Source organism: Sinohyriopsis cumingii, chromosome 14, assembly GCF_028554795.1.
Source record: "Sinohyriopsis cumingii isolate HCF-2022 chromosome 14, ASM2855479v2, whole genome shotgun sequence".
Lineage (NCBI taxonomy): Eukaryota > Metazoa > Mollusca > Bivalvia > Unionida > Unionidae > Sinohyriopsis > Sinohyriopsis cumingii.
Window position 1 is genome coordinate 48,348,884 of NC_142974.1, and position 21,038 is coordinate 48,369,921.

Here is a 21,038-nt window from a genome sequence, read left to right on the forward strand (position 1 = left end):
TTTGTAGAAACAGGTGTTTTCCTCTCTCATTACAGAACCCAAACATTACACCTGCGAATTGCGACTGAGACAATTTTAGCCAGCTAAAAGTATCATAAGAAGAACATGCATGCTTCGCCTGCACCATCAATAACTGAATGCTGTCCCGGTGTGTTTTATCACTGGGTGCCTTTTGTACATTGATTTCAAGTATATATGTCTCAAAATGACTAGCATTGTTTCCAAAATATATAATCTTCACGCCTTCACGTGATCTAATCAGAAAAGATAACCTAACTGAGCTATATTTTTTAATGTTCCTTTTGTCAATTAGTCGCTTCACGTGACCTTACACTTTATCTTTGTGTCTGCACGCAACCTTGTATTAACTCCTGCATGGGAGATAAACAGTGTTTTTGTTTCTAGTGCACACATTACTGGATTGAATACAATCTTTCTTGAGTGAGGCTTTAATATATCAGAGTATGTTTTTTCTTTAATTCAACAGTTTACTGGATTAAAGAAAAAATGCGCGCACTTTTCTAAGAGATGATTATATAAAAGGTGTATTTTATTTGACTGTATATTGTTATTGTTGCTGCCATTTAATCAGTACCAACATGTTACAAATCTCTGTCTCTGTCACCTTCCCCTTCACTCTCTATCTCTTACTCTCTCTCTCTCTCTCTCTTCCTATGAGCAGACGACACAAACAATCCTACCGGTATGAAATCAGCAGACAGTAAGGTTAAGGCACAATGAACAAGATATAGATCGTTTCAAACCAAACGGTAATGTTCTCTCCGCTCAGTTTAAAGTCGTGAACACAGTAGTATAATGTTATATATATATATATATATATATATATATATATATATATATATATATATATATATATAATAAAGTAAACCATTATGTTCAGAAATCAGAGCTGTTTTCAAGAACTGACACGGGGAAGGCTTACATTTGGTAAATAAGAAGCTTTAAGAAATTGAGGAAACGGTGTTATATGCAAATGGCAAATATATTTCTTAATGCAGCTATAACCAGGTTATGATACCAAACAACAAACACACATGCAAATATATGTTCATGCAAATATCAGCTTTTCTAATGAAGGAAAGCTGTTGATTGCAGTTGCAAATTTCGGTGCTAAATAGCTCCGCTGCTATGTGCACACACTATAGGCTTTGATGCATATATTAAATTATTCTGTCTCTCTGAATTCAATATGTACTAATAGAATATGAGGCTTAAGAGAAAAAACAAAAAGAATTTAAAACAATGTATCAAGTCCATATCAAATTCCTCGGGTCACTGCTTCCATTTGTTCAGTGGCCCATGTGTTTTTGGACTGAGACGTTGTTCGTCATGGTACACATTTATTTACACTTGAAAATAGTCACGTGCTTAGGTGTATCATGTGTGCAAAGTGGCTGTCTTCTTTAGATCTCCATCATAAAGTTTGATGAAATAAATATACATTCTGTCCTACCATGTCGTTCGTATCACACACAGTCTTAGAGAGTAATATTAAATGGAGACGAGTACATATAAAAGTTATAAGTACTCTGCAGCATTGAAGAGATAGAACTCTGTCGAAACTAGGCAAAGGTAAGATATGTATTGTCACAGAAGATATTGTCACTGACGTGTATCAGTTGTGTTGAAAATGAGTCATTACAAATGCAAAACAGTCGAAACGATAATTATTTTAATGTCATATGTAAGCACTAGACCAAGCCTTTCTAAGTTATAGAAATTAAAAAGAATTATATAACTGCATGATACCATATTATTGTATAAATACAAAGAGTTTCACAAATAGATAGCTTTATTATACCTTATTGCATTATAAATAAAAATGTAACAGTAACATGTTTGCAATAATGTTACTGTATTTTAGTATAAATAAAAATGCATCAGTAACATTTTTGCAAAGATATAACGCTATTAAACCATATTCTATTATTAAAAAAATGTAACTGGAACATTTTCGCAAAGATGTAAGTTTATTATATCGTATTATATTATACATAAGAAATGTAACAGTAACATTTTGACAAAGACAATTTAAATATGCTGCTAAAGATGCCACTTTGCTGTCAACCTAATGCAGACCAAAACGAGAAAAAAGAAGGAGACTATATCATCTCAGTCAGCATGGATATCTCACTAGAAATGTTTAACTTTTGAAATGTTAACAAGAAGTAAAATTTCTGCAGTTGACACGTTAATTCTCAAACCTGATTTGGTAATTTTCATTGTCATATGTGCAACAAATATACAGTTCAATGACATTCGTAACAGAATGGAGTTTCCTTTGTGATATATGCCAGAAATAGCACTTGAATTAAGACAAAACTTGTAAAAGATGTTAATTACCTATGACTCAAGCACAATAATGCTTCATTATTGAAAAAGAAACAGGTTTATATGTAGTTATCAATATAAACATAATGAAATGTATTTAAAAATCGTCATTAAAATATTAACATAGATTTACATATATAATCATAATCAACTCAGTTCATCAGTGCACAAATCAATCGTCAGATCAAATATTCGCACAAAAAGACATTTACAAAGATTTAAATAGATTATACATTTATTTATTGTTTACACATTTAACCTTACGTGCCTAAATTGGCATTTGATTCAGCTGTTCAATTTATGAGTCTGTATCGTACTTTGTGTATCGTACAATGTGCAGTATTGGTATTGCACACCCAGCCTGGTAAAACCTTTGCCACTTTAAATTGTCAGCAATGATCTACTTATAAAATATAAGAAACGGCAAGAAAGACTCTGGAAGTCATGAACAACGTTAGCGCATGGTTAGAAATGTCCTCACTTTTACATTTTCGATATGTCCCCTGTCGACGTAGATACTTATATAGGTGCCTACATTAGCACTTTAATAAAACCGGACAGTTCGTGCTATGAACCAGGTACACTTACTAGTTTCCATAGAGCAATAGATAAATATATAAGAGAAAATAACTATAGCTACACAATTTTGTCTCCGGTGAATTTGCTACCAGGTACAAAGTTCTAAATTATTGCCGCAAATATAGTAAACTAAAATAACTAGGAAATCGCCCAAATAAAGCTATACCTATCACAAGAAACAAAGAAGAAATTTTCTGGAATTCTGGTCAACTTGGCATAGTAGTGAAAAATAAATATGTAAAAAAAAGTTTACTCACGTTATACATCCACAGTGGTTTTAAAGCACCGTGAAAACCAGTACGACAATTTTTTAAAGTTGGCTGCGGGACTTAAATTCCTCAAACTAATTTTTTGAATAAGGGTTACGTATCTGATCCATTGCAGTTCAGTTGAAAGTGACGCTAATTACAATTCAGTTAATTCAGTTAACTGCGCATTTGCAAGCCACAACCAATGATTGGAAAATGAAACCCATGTAACCACTAAGGGGCTATTCAGATGGCCCTGTCTGGCTCAGCTCATTATTATAACCCTGTACGGTAAAAATTAGACACAACCTCATTCATTACACCATCCATAAATGTACTTAAGCAAGCGTAAGTAGTTATATATATATATATATATATATATATATATATATATATATATATATATATATATATAGACTTAAAGTGTTAATCCTCTCAAACAGTCCATATAATTAAAATTTGCTTTTCAATTATCCTGTACATCTTATATAGTCGTTCATATAATTTATCACAATATGTGCCTATTTGTCTGCTATTACCTATCCCTCAGGCAACAGAGATCTCCAACATTGTGTACCTTCTATTTACAATCTGATCATTCTTTTATTGATCATCAAACAAGAATTACAGCAGCTGTAAATTCTCTGTGCGAACATTACTCCTTCTAAAAATCTTTTCTCGACAGGTAGTCGGCAGTTCCATGTATTGCTCCCTCTATATGCTGTATTTCAAAATGATATTGAGCTAGTACTACCAGCCAGCTTGTTATTGGTCTGTAAAATAAATGTGTGATCTTAGCATAATATCTGAACTGTATGATATCAATTTAGACAGCTGACAATTCTCTCTTTGTTATACTGTAACGTTGCTGATGTCTGTCTAGTTTCTTTATTCCATATGCAATCACTTGTGTTTTCTTATCCTGTATATGTAATCTTGATTTTTGATGTTTCTTTGTGAGCAAAGTAGTTGACCTTTCTTTGGGACATACCAATGTGAGTTTATTATTGTCTCTTTCAACGTCTTTGTTCCCTTTTTAATAATCTTCATACTATTTGAATCGACGTTTCTTCTTGTCTGCATGCTTATAGGCGATGAACTTGCGCTTAAACCTTTGATAAAACGGCACAAACATCGCTGTGCTCGTGGAGACACTTGAAATGGTATCGGAATATTTCTTTGACATTTGTACAGGTACAGGTCACGAATGTTCTGTGGTAAAACATATTTTAGCCCCATCTCCGCTATTATCTCTAGCTTCTACAAAAGTGTCTTTAGAACATTCATCTGGAACGTCTTCTTTTCCCATCTCATTTTTATGAATACTATGGTGTAGATCACCAAGTAAAAATCCCTTCTTCGGTATTGCAAGGGACTTTGTCAAGTTCAAGACATTGCAAGGGACTTTGTCAAGTTCAAGACATTGAATGGGATTTTTTTTCCCAACAGGATTAACTACTGCCCTTGCCACTATCGGTATGCGTTTACCTTCAATTGTTGGTTGAAACTCTGAAAACCAATTACTACTGAATCTCTCCACATCAAGGTCGCACTCAAACGTGACCATGTTCTCCGATTTTGATGGAACTGTCACATTCTTTTAATTAAAACTTTAGAGAGTGTATCGTGATTCACAGTAAATCAATAACTCTTCAACATCAAGACCTCTCATTGTGTTCACCGTGATATCTTTTTCGCCTATACTATTACATCCTAGGAAAAGATCGTCTCTTGTTGGATCAACATAAAAATACCATGCACATTATAGACTCCCAGTATTACAATCGACCCTCACAAGTCGTTGTTTTACTCATTTTAGACTCCTCCTCAACTGGACTTCTTGATTGTGTAATCACTGGTCACATCTCTTAAGGATACGACTTGCGTAACCGATCACTAATCACAGTGACCTCTGCCCCTGTATCAATAGCGGCCGTTACCTATCATTTCAATACACGCACATTCACATTCTTGGTCGCTGGACTGAGTCATTCAGTTACAATTTGACTTTCTTCCTGAAGTATTATCATCACTAGATCAAAGTCTTTGACATGACTTGTTTCACAGCCTTAATCATCCGATAACTCTCTTAATACAATCTCTCAAACCTGATAGTAGTAAGTCCAAGCCCTGAGTACTTTCAACTTCTGCCTTTCCTGTTTTTTTTTCTTTAACGTTTCTCTGGATATACTCGTAATGTCCTGAAAAGCCTTGACGTCACTGGAATCCTCAGAATATTTCAGTTCTTTTAACTGACATCAGTGCTCTAATCTACATATAAATGATTAGAGCTAACATATACATATGGTCCCCTTATCATGCTATCAATCAAGTACATTGACTACATCACTAAAATGATTTAAAGTATGGACTGGAGTTAGGCCGATATTCACAGCTCGTTCTAGTCTTACTTCTTGATGATAGAGGCCATATGTAAAGATTATGCCATATTTTTTGTTAGAGTTCTCATTCTTGGTTCTGCGAGGATAGTCGCTGTTGTTGTTCCTTTCTCTTTGCATGTTTAACAAACAACATTTACTGACGTTGTTATGGATTCTTCACTGTCATCTTCGACTGTCGAGCTTCTTTTCTCAAACATTTCATCTATCACTTTTTTTCGTAACGTCTCCTGCTTTCTTATTCTCTAGAGACGTGTTTGAAGCGCTCTTACATATCTATTTTCATTTACTCAGCTGATTTCAGATTCAAAACCATTCAATCCCTCTTCATTCCATTTCTAGTTTTCGAATAGTCGTTTTTTTTCTGCTAACTCCACCCTTGCAACATTCATGCCGCAATACCATGTATTTCGTGTCTTCTACTAAACAAGGTTACCTTCTCATCACATCGTAAGCATGGTTATGATGTGGCACACCTTTCAGAAGATGCTTAGTTATTAAGTGGTATATTTTCTAGACACGAAAATGCTTTGCTCACTTGGGTCTTCATTCGGAGATCATATTCCTATATGCTCTCTTTCTATAGTTTCTCAGATTGTAAATTTGTACTAAACGTTTCTGGCAATACATGACCTTTGTAACGGTGCTACATCGCTGAATGGAAAAATGATATGTTGTTTCTCGTTTCTGATGATAATTACACATCGATGGTCAATGCGACATATCCGAGGCAAACATAAACTGTTCACACCTTTTTTATTCCTCAGTCTGTTGCATCTAGCAATCAGATTAAATTGGATCTAAAGCGGTTCCTTGCTGCCCAAGACGGGTAACATCGGTTTTGGCTCAAGGGGCCTAATTCTTTCGGGAAATGGGATTTCTTCCACTTTGTGAGCAGCAGTCCTTCCTGTGTCATCCCTTTAGATTCAGAGTCGCTTCTATTGTGATAATCAAACAAATCGTTTAGTTGTGGGTTTCGATCTTTTGACGCGGCCTGTCGATTATATTGATATCATCATGGGGGTCATACAAATTACCATTCAGGGATTCATTCTCGTCGGGCGGTTGAAATTGGAAGCTTGGCTGTATTGTGCATTTACCTTGGGAACAACAAAGACTGTCTTTGTTATTTTGACCTGTGTGTGAGAGTACTAGACGCTAGGCGACGGAAGTGTTGACATACTGGGATTCATTGTCAATGGCACAGAGAACATACCCTCTAGCTTTCTATACGGGATGGTTTGGTATCGAACTACGGAACCATGCCCTAGTTTGCGTGTGGTCTCGATCTGTATTCAGTAAAAGAATGTTGGTGCATTCTATATTCACAGAGCTCCTGACCAGGGTATTTCTGACCGGTGAAACTCCATTAGTACTGCTTGATCTATGAGAAAGACAAGGATATGTGATTGTTTTAAACCATAGCCTCACTAGTATCTTTCAATCCAAATAAAATATATGACCTAGCTAGCTCTATACCTTATATGCAATTCCTAAAATATAAATACTAAAGACGTCGTTTAAGACTGGTTACACTTTAATCAATAACACTTCTGACACCAATTATAGAGTAAGTTTTCTTCAGTTGACCATATTGTCACAAGTTCTCCTGCAAATTAAATGTGAAACGAATTTGCCTTGAATAGTCAACCGTAATCAACAAAATGGGGATTTTAACCTATATATTTAGTGCATCTAAAATTATTAACCAAACATATCAACAATACACATCAACAGCAAAACACTGTATTTTCTTCATCAAAATATCATTGATGTTCACAAAATGAATCAATATACACAAAACTTCACGAAAAAATAATTTATGATTAACGAAAAATAAAATTAAAAAAATTTGCAATGGCTTTCATTGAAACTTTTTTATCATACGCATATGGAGAAACGACTGCATTAAACTTACAACGCAACATCTAATAGTCACATTTTCAAATAATAATGTCTCAAAAACCAATATTAATCTAGAAATTATTTTAAGGGATATAATTAGCATTACCCTATTTTTAGCATCCCCAACATACGCTAACCGAATAAGAATATATAGATTTATTCCGAGACATGGAGGAAGTTAGGATTTAGAATTTAATAAGATGATGAATGTTTTTAGCATTTCGCTATTTATTTAACGGATTAACCGAAATTTAGAGGTATGAGAACAACATATAAATTGCTACACCAAATTAAAAAACACATATGGTTTAAAGTGTACATAATATGTTCCTCCGTGTATATATGGCATAATAACATCTTCTGAAAGTCTGATACATGACCAGCAGCGAGAATACATGAAAACAACACGATTCGAAATAATTGTTTTAATTGAAGAGTGAATATCTCTTCTAGTTAATTTACATGACTGTTATTTTATAATACTATTTTTCTCACCTATAATGAATGTGTTACGTCGAGGATGAATCTAGAGGGAATAAAATAGAAAACGTATTATATTAATGAATTGATTATACATATTATGCCATTACAATGTCCAAAATAGTCTGGGAATTAAAAAAAAATAGGATGGCCTTTCACCATATTAAAAAGCCAATATCCCAGAAAATAACACTAAAATCGAAATATATTTATACAATATAAACTTTGCTTACTTGAAATGATACAAATGAATTTAAAATGGTAGTATGCCAATTACGAGACCATGTGTTCTCTTTTACCCATGATTCGAGTAGTCTTGTAAAAGGGGGATTCAGACCCAAACCCCTATATTTTACTAGGACGACTACATGATTTTCACCCCCTATTTCACCCTCTGACTTGTCTAAACAAAAACGAAAATGATTTTGTTGAGGCAACATAGCTGATTTCATTCACTATTACCCAACTAGAATACCTATCAAGGAAAAGTATCATTGTCGTCAAATAAAATAGGGTTGGCTCAGACAGTATCCATTTACAAGGCTACTAAGATTTTTTATTTTATATTTCACAAAAAGATTTCACTGTTACTATTTTTGACAATCACAAACAATTTACTGCAATAACCAAACTAAAAAAAATCCACCTTGCTAAAGTCAATGTCAGATTTGTTTATCCTAACGCAAATATACTGATCCCATTAGAGTAGTATCTTTTGTCCACAAAATTACACAGACCAGATTTTATGATTACATCAGTCTCAATATTATAACAATTTGATCGTGTTGCCATCATCTCAACATAACCCGAAAATCCGTCTAAAGCAGCCTTATAATTATCGAATTGTAATTACCTTATTAACTACATTTACTTTGATTCCTTTAGCTCGTTTTTTAACTTTGTTATCTGACAGCTTTAAACAATACATCTTACGTCACAGTCCTATAAACTCAACGATAGGAACAAAATTTGTTTCATTCTTAAACATTCCGATGACATTTATGTTATTGTCACAGTGAAATCCGCTGTATGTTTGGAATCTCTGAAAGATCGAATAGTTCTCGGCTATCATAATGTTATTAATAAATATCATCAGATTATATATTGTACATTAGCGAGTCAGTGTCTGTCAATAACAACTCTGCATTAGGCCACTTAACCACATTAAGATCTTAGTGGAATCAGTACATTAACTTTTTTGATATCTCATGTACTGCCATACCGACATAAACTGGCTTGTCCGACTTGAAGTTTGTTTTTCTTTTATGAACGGCTCCTATATTTTCATTGAATATTTTCATACTAACACAATCATCAGATATAACAAGTTTATTACGACGTTCCACGTTATGAACGATCTCAATATTGACCAACGTTTTGATATTTTCCATAGTATTGCCGAAGACGAGCTTGAAAAAGTTTTTTCTTCTTTCCGAATTCCGTTTAAGCAACGGCTCTTAACGTCGATATAATCTTATTCCAACTTGACTGATATTTAATCTTTTAGACCAACTGCTTGTTTCAGACTTTTATAGTGCAAAATATATCACCCTTTGTCAAGTAGATTAGGAACAAGTTTATGAACAACAAAACTGTTCGAGATAGATTTACCCTGTGAATAATTACTCTGTTTATGAGATAAACTGTAATCTATCAACATTGGCTCTGGACAAAATGGATAATAATTATGCTTATCATGAAGGTCAACGGTATAGTCATGATAAACTCCAACAAAATAACTAATATCTAATGTAACAATTTTATCAGTTTCATCAAAAAACTGTTTTTCACTGAACCAACTGAAACCACCAACCGGCATAGTCTCAAACATGGCATATTCGTAAAGATTGTTACTATCGAGATAGGTTATCAAACAGTATGGCGCTGTACTATCATAGCAGTGCAAATATTTATTGTTGGCGGTAGCATATTCTTTTGTTATGACACTTATTCCGCCTCTGATTTCCCGCTCGATGAAACAGAACATAGGTGGGACTGTTAACAATTCCAGATAGGTGGGTCTTTTAACAATCCCAATTTTATCTTGCTATGTTTCAGTAATGCATCCCAGCTTAGTCCCGGTACACAATAGTACCAGGCTGGGTCAAGTCCGTAGTTATCGGCGCTGACATCTCTGAAATGGTTAGATATATCTGTGAGAAACAGCGCATCTGTGATAAGATATAAGTCCCATATCGATTTAGCATAAGCATAATCAGCATCACTCATGCGCTCAAGATTTAGCCTAGAATAAAACTTATCTTTGTCAGGTAAACCTGTTCCATCAAATTTATCCCAATTATCAAGATAGTCATAAGGAAAAATTTCTTTTCGTGTCAACAAGCTTGACTTACCCCAAAAATGGTCTGTCACATTATTCAACTTGCTACCGCCTTTTGCTAGCTCGTCTAGCGACGCTGCCATAAGCTGCAAACTATCAATATATCTTATCTTACCTAGTGTAGCAGACATACACTTTTCTGTGTTATTAGGGATGCATTTTATTGTATCGTTGTTGTTAATCCGTAAGCCTAACGCTTCAACCATAATATGATAATTATAACCATGAAAATTGTGAAAGACAACAGGAACAAAATTTAGTGCGATATATTTTAAAATTAAATTTGTCGTGTGCTGGATAGCGATATTTTCCAGTAATGTGACAGTGATCTTTTACACGATATTGAGGTGCTAGCACAGGGGTAAATGCCTGCTTACAAATATGACATATTTCTGCTGCAGAAAAATCAGCTTCTTGTTTTTTTGTGAGCGGTTTCATGGCTGCTGTCTTAGAGAGTAACATCAGGATTAAACGAATCACACTGATAATATGTTTCAAAAACCAAACAGCAGGATCCTATCCACGATAAAGTGTTTTTGATTTTGCTAAACATTTATCAACAGCTGACAACTTTAAATGCTACTCCACAAGAAATATGCTCTCGTATTTTTCTTGTCAAAGAGTTATCAGGGTTATTTTTTTCTGCTCCTAGCACTGGCAGTAATATAGACTCGAAATCAGCATAAATTAAAGGCAATTTCATCTTGTGTCTGTAGTTTGTAAATTGTAATATATTTTCGTCTTCGCCAGATATAGATATATTCTGTACATTAGAGCAATACTCGATATGTCGATGAAGCTCCTCCTGAGACTCACAATAATATAAGCATCTGACAAAGAAATATGTCTTTTTCTATGCTTACTACGTTGACCTCCGACTAGTCTGTTAAAGACCGTTATCAGAACGTTATAATGTTTTATAAAATAGCAAATGTGTTGTTGCTTGTGATGCTTGATCGCTGACATATCTTGGACAGATCTTTTGTGATTCATCAACTCCAAATATATTAATAATTCCTGTTAACAGGAAATATTTTCCACTCTCAAAGTTTGGAATTTGATTCTCAGCAACATGAAAGTCAATTTTGTAAAAGTTTAAATTGTTAACATGACAAATATAATTAGATACCCTACAAGGATAATCTCGTGCTGCAAAACTAACGCTTATTATATTTCCCATTAAAACACATGTCGTCGCTCTTTTGAATATTTATTCGCCATTTTAAGGGTTTTTTTTGTAGTTGACAGTTCGAGATAAGGTCTACCTCGCAGAGGATGGTATTTCATAACGTGAAAGAACATTTATGTTATTTCATCAAATCTATAACCTGATACTGATGTTGTTTACTCATCGATTTTTTCCCATTATTCCTGATGTATTTCATCTAGCAACGACATTAAAGTTGTCCCAGTTAAAAGTCGAGGTGATCTTGATACGATATAACCATCAGCAAATTATTTATGTGGTTGAGACGCCTGCTTTGCAGCAGGTTGCTGTGATTCTTGAATCTCCGCATAAATATCTTTTAGTTTTGAAAAACGAATATGAAACTGTAAAATAAGTTTAAGACATTGTGCGCAGCTAGCTCATGTTTTACAGTTGGCAGAGGCATATAATATAAGGTTGTGACGGGGACGTTTGCTACTAAACATTTGTTATCAAATTTCCATCTTTTATCAAAACCTGCAAATACAGTTGCATTTATGTTTTAGGCTGGTAGCCTGTTATATGCACCAAACCTCCTTTTGCTATATCGGCGAGTTTTAACATTGCTATATTTACTGTTTAATTTTCTTTAATTGAAAATGATATGAAAATGTTAATTAGAGATTAAAGAAACCTGTATAATATAATGGCACAAAATTTTTACCAAATGCTGTTGATAACAATCGATCTTGCTAAACTTCAGGAAATATTCTGGACACATCTAAATTATAACATTTTTGCTGGTAAAGAACTTGAAGTGAAATGTGATGAAGATGCAGAGCATAAAGAAATATTCTTACACGAATCGATTTATACTTTATTTTGTGTGGAGATTCCAAATGGGATGCAAGTGTATCATGTGAACGGTCATGTTAATGATAATAAGATCACAAATGTGTCATTGCAAGATGAATTTAAACCACATCCGATTTATGATAAGTATAAAGCTAACGATAGAGGAATTATTAGGAATGTTAGAACAGGGAAACTTGTTGGAAATTTTGATAAGTTAGGTTATTTGCAAATTGTAATTCAAGGAACTAATAAAAATTATGTTTGTTACCGATCACAAAGGTTGGAACTATTGATAAGTTTAGTGATTTGCAAATTGTAATTCGAGGAACTGATACAAATTATGTTTGTTAAAGATCAGAAAGGTTTGTTTATGGAGTGTTTCATGGTGTTATTCCTAATGGTTTAGTCATATGTCGGAGGAACGGAATTAAAACTGATACTCGATTTAAAAATCTCAATCTTATTACTAAGAAATAAATCAGCAGGTGAGGTAATGCTGGAAATGCTAAAACTTTACAAATCTTAGATATAATGTATCAATTAGCTCTGTCAAAAGAAAAGAAATATTATTTTCATCAATCTTCAGCAGCAAGACAATATAACATAAACCAGCATCAGTCAGACATGTTGCTGATTGCACTACACAATTGTATTTCGTTGTTTACCTGCTATTTAAAATAGTTGCTACCTTTCTTTTTGTCAAACAACAATTTACATATGTATTTAATGATTTTTTGTATTCGAAAGAGTTCCTGCTGTATTTCAAGATATGATCATGTTCTAGATTGCTTAACAAAATCAAATTATGTTCTTCCGTCCTACTTTAAAATGAGCGACAACACTGCTGTTGCCACGGAACAAATTCCTCATAGCTTCTTCTAGCTGTCAGTGATTCACCACATTAGCTCGAGCAAAAACTCTTTCCAAGCTATTTAATAATCGACACAAAATTAGGGTGCTTTGCACTCACTGCTAACAGTTTATTCACAGATCAACTTAAGACAATTTTATATCTTGCTCTGTCAGAACATTGGGTCAATTTCATCACAGTGTCTCTCTCTTATCTAACACACTTTTTTATATTTCGATCCCACAGAATATAACAGTTACACGCTAAATGCTGGATACCGATCATATGCAACTATACTTTTTGATCCGGTTTTTTCATTAATAAAACATATTTTAACAGCCTCTAGCAGCAGGTTCATATTTAAAATTTAGCTCTGACGATGTTTCTTATTTCGTCCGGCATTGTATTACATTAATTAGTTACAAGACTTGTGTATACGTCGTTGATAAAAAGATTAGAAGATCTTCGAGCTGACATTGACAATGGGATCTCAGTTCAATGCAATCAGCTACCATCACAGAATCAGAGTGCAAAGCACTCAGAGTTCGATCTTGAAATTTATCTAATTCCTGTCTTCAAGGATAAATTTACTGATAAAACAGGTATAGTAAAAGAAGTCGAACAAGGTTATACAGCAACAAAATCACGGTACAATGTATAATATCACCTCGCTAAAAAGTTCAAAAAATAAATTTTACTGTTTCTGAGTATCAGATATTTTGGAGATGTTAAGACTGTTTATGAAACATGGACAGCTAGAAGCTTATGGTCGTCAAAAAATATAAAATTTGGTTGTCTGTTAAGATTTTTAACCTGATGGGCAAGTGCGAGCACTAGACGATGACAACAATTCGAAGACAACATTTGATACCATTGTGTAGGCCAGTCAAATGCAAGTCTTTCCTTTTGAAATATGACAATGTTTACTGTGATCTGATTCTAACTCCGTCACTGATCTTAAATTTTTGTCTTCAGTACATATTCTCATTCACCAGTATCGGGTTGTTAAATGCTTAGTTGGGAGACATTCCAAATATTTCAAATTTAGTGTTATAATATCCAATTCAATCTTTGGCAGATCATCAACATACATGTTAGGACTTTTAGATGTGAGATGCCTGTAGACCTTTTCTTTTAACGTGCGATTAAATCTCTCCACATTAACGCTTTTCCCCTCATTTCCGATGACGTACATGATCATGTTATTTTGTTCTAGGAACTGCTCGAATTGTTTATTGAAAAAATCCCCACCCGGTAATCAGTCCAAATTTTATTTGGTTTTCTTTCTGTACTGACAATAATATCTCTGAATATGTTAGATATAATTTTTACTGTTTTATCTGCAACTGAATGATAAACGCGTATTTACTGGAAATACCAACTATTTTCATCACGTACCTTTTATTGTACTTTTGTTGTCCTTGTACTGGGCAATGTTTGACACATCTTCACGATCTATCGCCCAAATATCATCAACTGCGTTGCATACAACCTTTCGTCGAAGAAACCTTTTTTTTGGTTTGTGCAGTTGAGACGCCAGGCCCAAGTTTATATTTTGTTCCAATGATACCTTGCACTAGCCTACGATCAATTCGTTCCCGTGTTCCGTTTGGTTGCATATCTCTTAGTTCGTCACGCATAACACGATCAGAACCAGGTGTATCGTTGTTGTTGTCGCGGTAACATAAGTCATCACTTAATGCAATAGCATCGACCTTATTATAAGGATTTTCTTGCTAAATTCGGTTGTCATTTTCATCAACTTCTTTATCGAGCTGATTCGAAGGACCAGTATACTTATGACGTGGCAATGTCCATCCTTTGCTGGGTATAGGCAATTTGCCATTTGACTTGAATATCTACGCTGCATCCGATTACAGTTAGACAAAATTTGTAATGGCTATGTGATCGTTTTCTGCAATAGGTCGTTGAGTAAATTATACGAATTTTGGAAAATCACACGCCGTTAGCTTTGCACTCGTGGCTGTTTGTTTGATAGACATAACAATACTATCCACAAGTTTCAGTTACAGCTGGCTGAAGTTGATTAGAAGAATAATTTATTTTTTGTACTTTTTCGATGATAGCAAGTACTGTTTGATAACATCACTAGGTTGAAGCCCAGACGAATCACCATATTGCTTTTATAAAGAGCTACGCAATGCGTGCCTGGTCCGTCGTTAAAATTTGGAATATGTATTACAGAGCTTACTGCAACTGTTGGCAGAGATCAAAACTATCCGGGGTGTGTTGCTAACTCGTCTTTAGAAAATACTCTGATAAATCCATCGACATCTTCTAGCTTATCTAAGATCTGAAAGGTGCTCAACGGCGAATACCGGGCAGCATCAGGCCTTGCCTACGCACTGTAGCAGATTCGGAGGTAAACGTCCCGCTATTCCGGTTAGCAGTGGACCTATGGATCTATCTTGTTTTGTCTTTGATACACTTTGATTCCTCTTTTTTATTTTAGTTGGTGTTTAACGTTTCGATGCTGTTATACGTTTCCCAGCACTTTGTGTTTCAGAATTTTTGTATTACTCTTGTTAGAAAAGAGTGAAATGCTTTGCATTTTATACAAGTTCTTTGATTCCGTCTACAGACACAGCCATTTGTTTTCGCACCGGATATGGCGCCTGATGCTGAAGCTGTTCATAATGTTCCTAGTATCGGCAATAATTCCGGTAGTACCGCCTTTGCAATAGTTCCTAGTGCAGGTTCCAGAAATCCTCCACGTATTTCTTTACATATTTCTTTACTTCGAGCAATTGCAGTAACGTGTGCTGCTACAAATTTAAAATAAATCGCGTGAGCAATCGCTCGCGATCGTGTATTTTATTGATTTGTCATTTTTTAGCATCAGACTTGCTGGTAGAACGCCTTGCGTTCCTAAATCTATCTTCAATAAAAAAAAAACATTGTCGTTTAACAATAGCTTGTGCAAGTTTTCTAACTTGTCCCGGCGATAAGTTTATTTCGTGTATAAGATATTTCATCGTATTTTATTTTCCTTTCGTTGAATCAAATTATGCCGCTTTCTGTAAAAGCACCTCACACCTGGATAGTAATTCTTGCTTGAAAATCAATACATTCCGCACCTTGCTAGAAAATAAATAAAACGCCTGCTGTAAACCTCAAGGCACTTCAAGTTCAGAGCACCTCACACACACATGTTTACACTTGGATAGTTATTCTGCCTTTTCTAGAATCGATTGTATTGAATCTAACAGTAACAATTGGCGCATATGCATCATAAGTAACAGATGAACAAATTAAAGCTAGGATATATTGTGTCTATATAACCTCAATATTAGTTGTTCATCCAATATCTCGTTCTGAATGTTTTGATGCGTCTTCAAATGCAGATACTATGTAATAATTTCGTTATTGCGATTTAACTGTCGCCCTGATTGTCCAGTCAGCGTCATTGTGATATAAAGTATTTGATTTTCGACACTAACATGATAGTAGATTATTTGCCGTGGAGTTATTTGCGTCAGCAATTCCGAAGGAACATCAGGAGAAAAACTAGATAACAGTTTACTAAAATCGTATTTATTTTTGTTATATCCACTTGTAGTTCGCCCTCGTATGACACTGAAGTACTTTCCAATCTAGAACCGTACTGCTGTCGAGCAAACCCTACGAACGAGCTATAAGCTTCCTTAGCATCATCGACTGTTTTGGCTTTATAAACATTTTTAAAAAATAATCAGATTCTTCTGGTAGTTTTTGATGGTTTTCAAACTTGTTATTTTTATCAGGTTTCCAATGTTTAAGGATTTTATGATGATATAATTTATTTTTGATAAATTGTTAGCATATATACTCAATATCATTAACACGATCCTGAAAATTTCTGATCTGTTGCTGTTCAATTTCTTCTTTCTGTTCTTGCACAATATATTTTATATATTTTTCTTCTTGCTCTTGAGGTAATCGCTTCTGCTCTTCAAGTGTTCGCATATTCGCAGCTTCTTGTGCAGCTGAGTCTCCTATTTGCGCAGCAATTTGTTTTGCAACATTTATTCTGTAGTTCTTCAACTAGACAATGTGATCCTTTCTCCAATATTTTTTTGCGATCTTCTGGTGATACCGAAGTAATATCTGGCTGTTTGCCAATCACAACTTCGGTTACTGGTTTAAAATGTCTAGCAGTTTCTGTTGCTGTTTGTAGTTGCCCGCGAGGTTCCTATTCAACGTTTTTCTTTAATGCGGCTCTCGTTGCAACAAGTTTCTTTAGAACTTCTATTCGTTTCGCGTCAGTATCTGTTAGATTAATTTTACAATCTAAAACCTTGTCTATTCCACATCTCAACATGTGATTTCGATCTCGTGCTAGATTATCAGATTACAATAAAATGTGCTTTCCCTGGGACGCTAGAGTCCTGCCAGTAGCGTCATGATAAAGTTCATCAAATTTGTCTTGTGTTACACCTAGGCAATGTTCTAGTGCTATATGTTGTACACCAATGTTGTCGAGTCCAGCGCATAATGCAAAACAACCCGTATTTCGCCTGACAAATCGATCGACTGTATAGAAATCCTGTGCTAGATAAATTGCATTACATTTTCTGTTGCGCGACACTAAATATGAAGATTTTATTTTACCGATGTCGGCGTTGCTGTGCGGGTTGTCATCAAACACACGTATTTTATGCTCAGCAACTGGAATTAGATGTTCCGGTTGTTTTATGATAGAAATATCATCACCAGCACCAAGTTGTTTTTGTTTTCGCTTTTCGCTGTACTCACTAATGCGTTCGTCCTGCTGTGGATTTATTGTGTAGATAAAAAATCGGTCGTAGTTGAACATGTCATAAAGTAACAGATTCATCAGCAGGTTAGTTTTGACTGATCCAGTTCGTCCTAATATCAGATAATGACAGTCTGGTAGGCCGTTGTTTTGTTGATGTTTGATTAATTGCTCCGTGTCAGAGTTAATTCTGCTCATTCTATACTAGGTATTCACAAAAATTTATCAGGCGGTCAAAGTTACATTTGTATAGCGCGGTAATAATGATAATGAACTATTACACAAAATTCGGCACGTTAATTGGCCGCTCCACAGAAGAAAAAAGTACAACCACTACAACTGGTGCAGATTTAACAAACGATATAAAAAATCTAGAGATACAATGACATGTAATTTAAGTATGTCAGGTCAGCGAGCGTTAGACATTGAAACAACCTATCCACCTTTCAACGTAGATAAAACACAAGCAGTAAGGTATTCTCAGCTAACGACGATCGATAATAGTAAGTTATTGTTGAGAGGCGGAACGATGACTGGATCGATAAGCATGGCAGTTAATACAGTAGTAAAAAGGGAAGCTGAATACCCTCCTGCTGACATAAATAACACAAACAGTAAGTTATTCACCGATTAGCGCCGTATAAAATGACAAGTTGTCACTAATTGGTGGAACAATGATTGCAAATACATATATGGGCGGAAAATTAATACTGAATACTCAAATCGATAATATAACTTTGACCAGCAAAGAATTTGTAACAAATGTGAAGTTTATAACGGATAATGTTGTGATAAAATCCGTAGATACGATGACAGGCGCGTTAGATATGGGAGTAAATTAATTAACTACTACATATTATCCAACCGCTGCATCTGATATAAGAACCAAATCTTATGTTGACTTGAGATCAATTCCTGCAAGAAATAATGCTTTGGATATGTCAAGTACAGCTGCTGATGCAGTTTACGTTAAGCAAACCGGTGGCACAATCGCATGTGCGATCGACATGGTTGCTAATAAGATAACTTCTACTTATGTACATGTTGCTTAATCCGCTCTTGTGAGTAAACAGTACGTGGACAGTGTTGGTCACATTCCACATTTCGCTGATGCTGTAAATACTCGTTAGGGTTTTATTGCAATTGCATCAAGTCATTATCCGGGAAATGATCCAAGTTATGCGTTTGCGTTTAACAGACCTGTTGTAGGGTTAAAGTTGATCACAAACGGAGAAATAAGTGAATATATGATCAAAATACAATGTCCAGCGGTCGCAGCAATATGAACATTTCAACTACGAGGTCGATTCAGTTATAGCTTGGGATCTAGTTTTACCTGGAAATTAGAAGGATCGAATAATTACTCGACATGGACTACGCTGTATAGTACATTAATGGGTGATTTTAGTCTTTTCCGTCAAATTACACTTGATCCAGAAGTAACCACAAACAAGTACTTGTGTTTCCTTATTTATGTTTCCAGAGCTAAAGGTCATTATCCTGGATTAAGTATGTTTCAGATATATACTGTAATATATAATGTCTTTGATCCTTCATCGATCAGAATCGCAACATAATTTTATAATTTTATACAAAACCCTAAAATAAAGATCGAAACAGCTGATGTTGATTCGCTAAACCCAGAAAGTACTGAGAAAGCAAGAGGGGTAAATATAATTGCTCGAATAGAAAAAAAAATTCACCCGGTTCAAATGAGAACAATGACAACTTTGTTAGCGCTGCTGGAATAAGAGACCTCAACTAAAATATGCAATCAGTGACTTTTATATAATTGACAATACTGTCCTGTAAGTGACTGTCAGGAATAGCGATTATAGGTTGAAAAGTTCCTGTTAAATACGTTGCTTGAGCTAAATGAGAAAATCTTTTGACGATCGACATATATAACCTTGTTATAACAAATTATCATGGTGGTAAAAAGCTATAACAAAAACGACTGTCAAAGACTCGCGAACAGCTTTTCAAACTATCTGAAACAATAAAACATAAACACGGATTATTATTTTAAAAAGACGTTGTTGGATATGGTATATAATAGTGTTGATACTAACCTGCTAACAACAACATATCTAGTTGTAATAGACTCTCCCACCGGTGATAAAAAGGTATAACGCATATCATATTAATGCAGCACTGAACCATTATCAGAAACTGAGCGTAGCAATAAATCATATGATGTTGAACGAGACATATTTTATCAGGAGCTTAACTATATTACAACTGTAGAACCTGGTAGTGATGAAGACAAGAACTATGACGCGCTTCATACTTTGAAAACGGTTTCGTTGAAAAACAATAAAAAAAGGAAACTAGGAAGTTACTGAGAAAATCAAAATACTGAAATATCATGAAGAGTTCATTGCTGGATACCTAAACCTATCCGTCAATGACATAAATTTAAAAAAGCAGATATTCGCGGTGTTTTGAGTCTTGTAACAGCATATGCAATTATCAGGCAATATCTAGTTCTTAAATTTTTATAACTGCGACAGTTATGTTATGTTGTTTGCTATATGGATAAAGCAGAAGATAGTTTTCCTGGTAGAGGCAATAATATTACTGAAGTTCCAACAAATTTTGATACACCATTTTCGTCCTCAGATAGTAAAGTTTTAACAGATAACATAAGTAATGATAAGTAAATAGATTTCCTTGCTGATGCTGTTAATAGTAAATTTAGTGCTCTGGTTGATAACGCTAGAGCTGAGAATACCTTTACTACGTCAATTGAAATAATACCTGCAACAATTTCGTAATGACAAAAAATAAATTATTGCTTTCAATACAACCTTATCAGGACTCATTGACAGCGACAGAGACGAGCTGATCAAATACTACAAATAATATCATTGAACATTTTACTGTGTCCGATGTGCGAGGAAATATTACAGCAAACTAATAGGCGCGCTAAACTACATTCCAAAGTTACTTACAATTGGAATATCATCAGCATTAGGGACATCAAAATCCATTGCTCCTAATAGTTTCAGGGGCAGGTATTGTATTATCAGTAGGAAACAAAAGAATCGAGCCAAATTATAAGAACAAAAATACTTCGTGTAAAATAGCAATAGCAACCTATAGTCAAATTCTTAATTAACTTTG

At 34.6% G+C, this 21,038-nt stretch overlaps 1 long non-coding RNA gene across 1 annotated transcript in view; it reads right to left on the reverse strand.

Moving 5' to 3' along the window:
- Positions 1-1,678: 1,678 nt before the first annotated feature.
- Positions 1,679-21,038, reverse strand: part of LOC149783725 (uncharacterized) — a 43,058-nt gene continuing 23,698 nt past the window's right edge. The window contains exons 2-3 of the long non-coding RNA XR_016414063.1: positions 7,979-8,009; positions 1,679-6,962 (exon numbers count right to left, since the gene is read on the reverse strand). This is a non-coding gene — a long non-coding RNA (uncharacterized LOC149783725). The remainder of the gene's footprint in view (positions 6,963-7,978; positions 8,010-21,038) is intronic.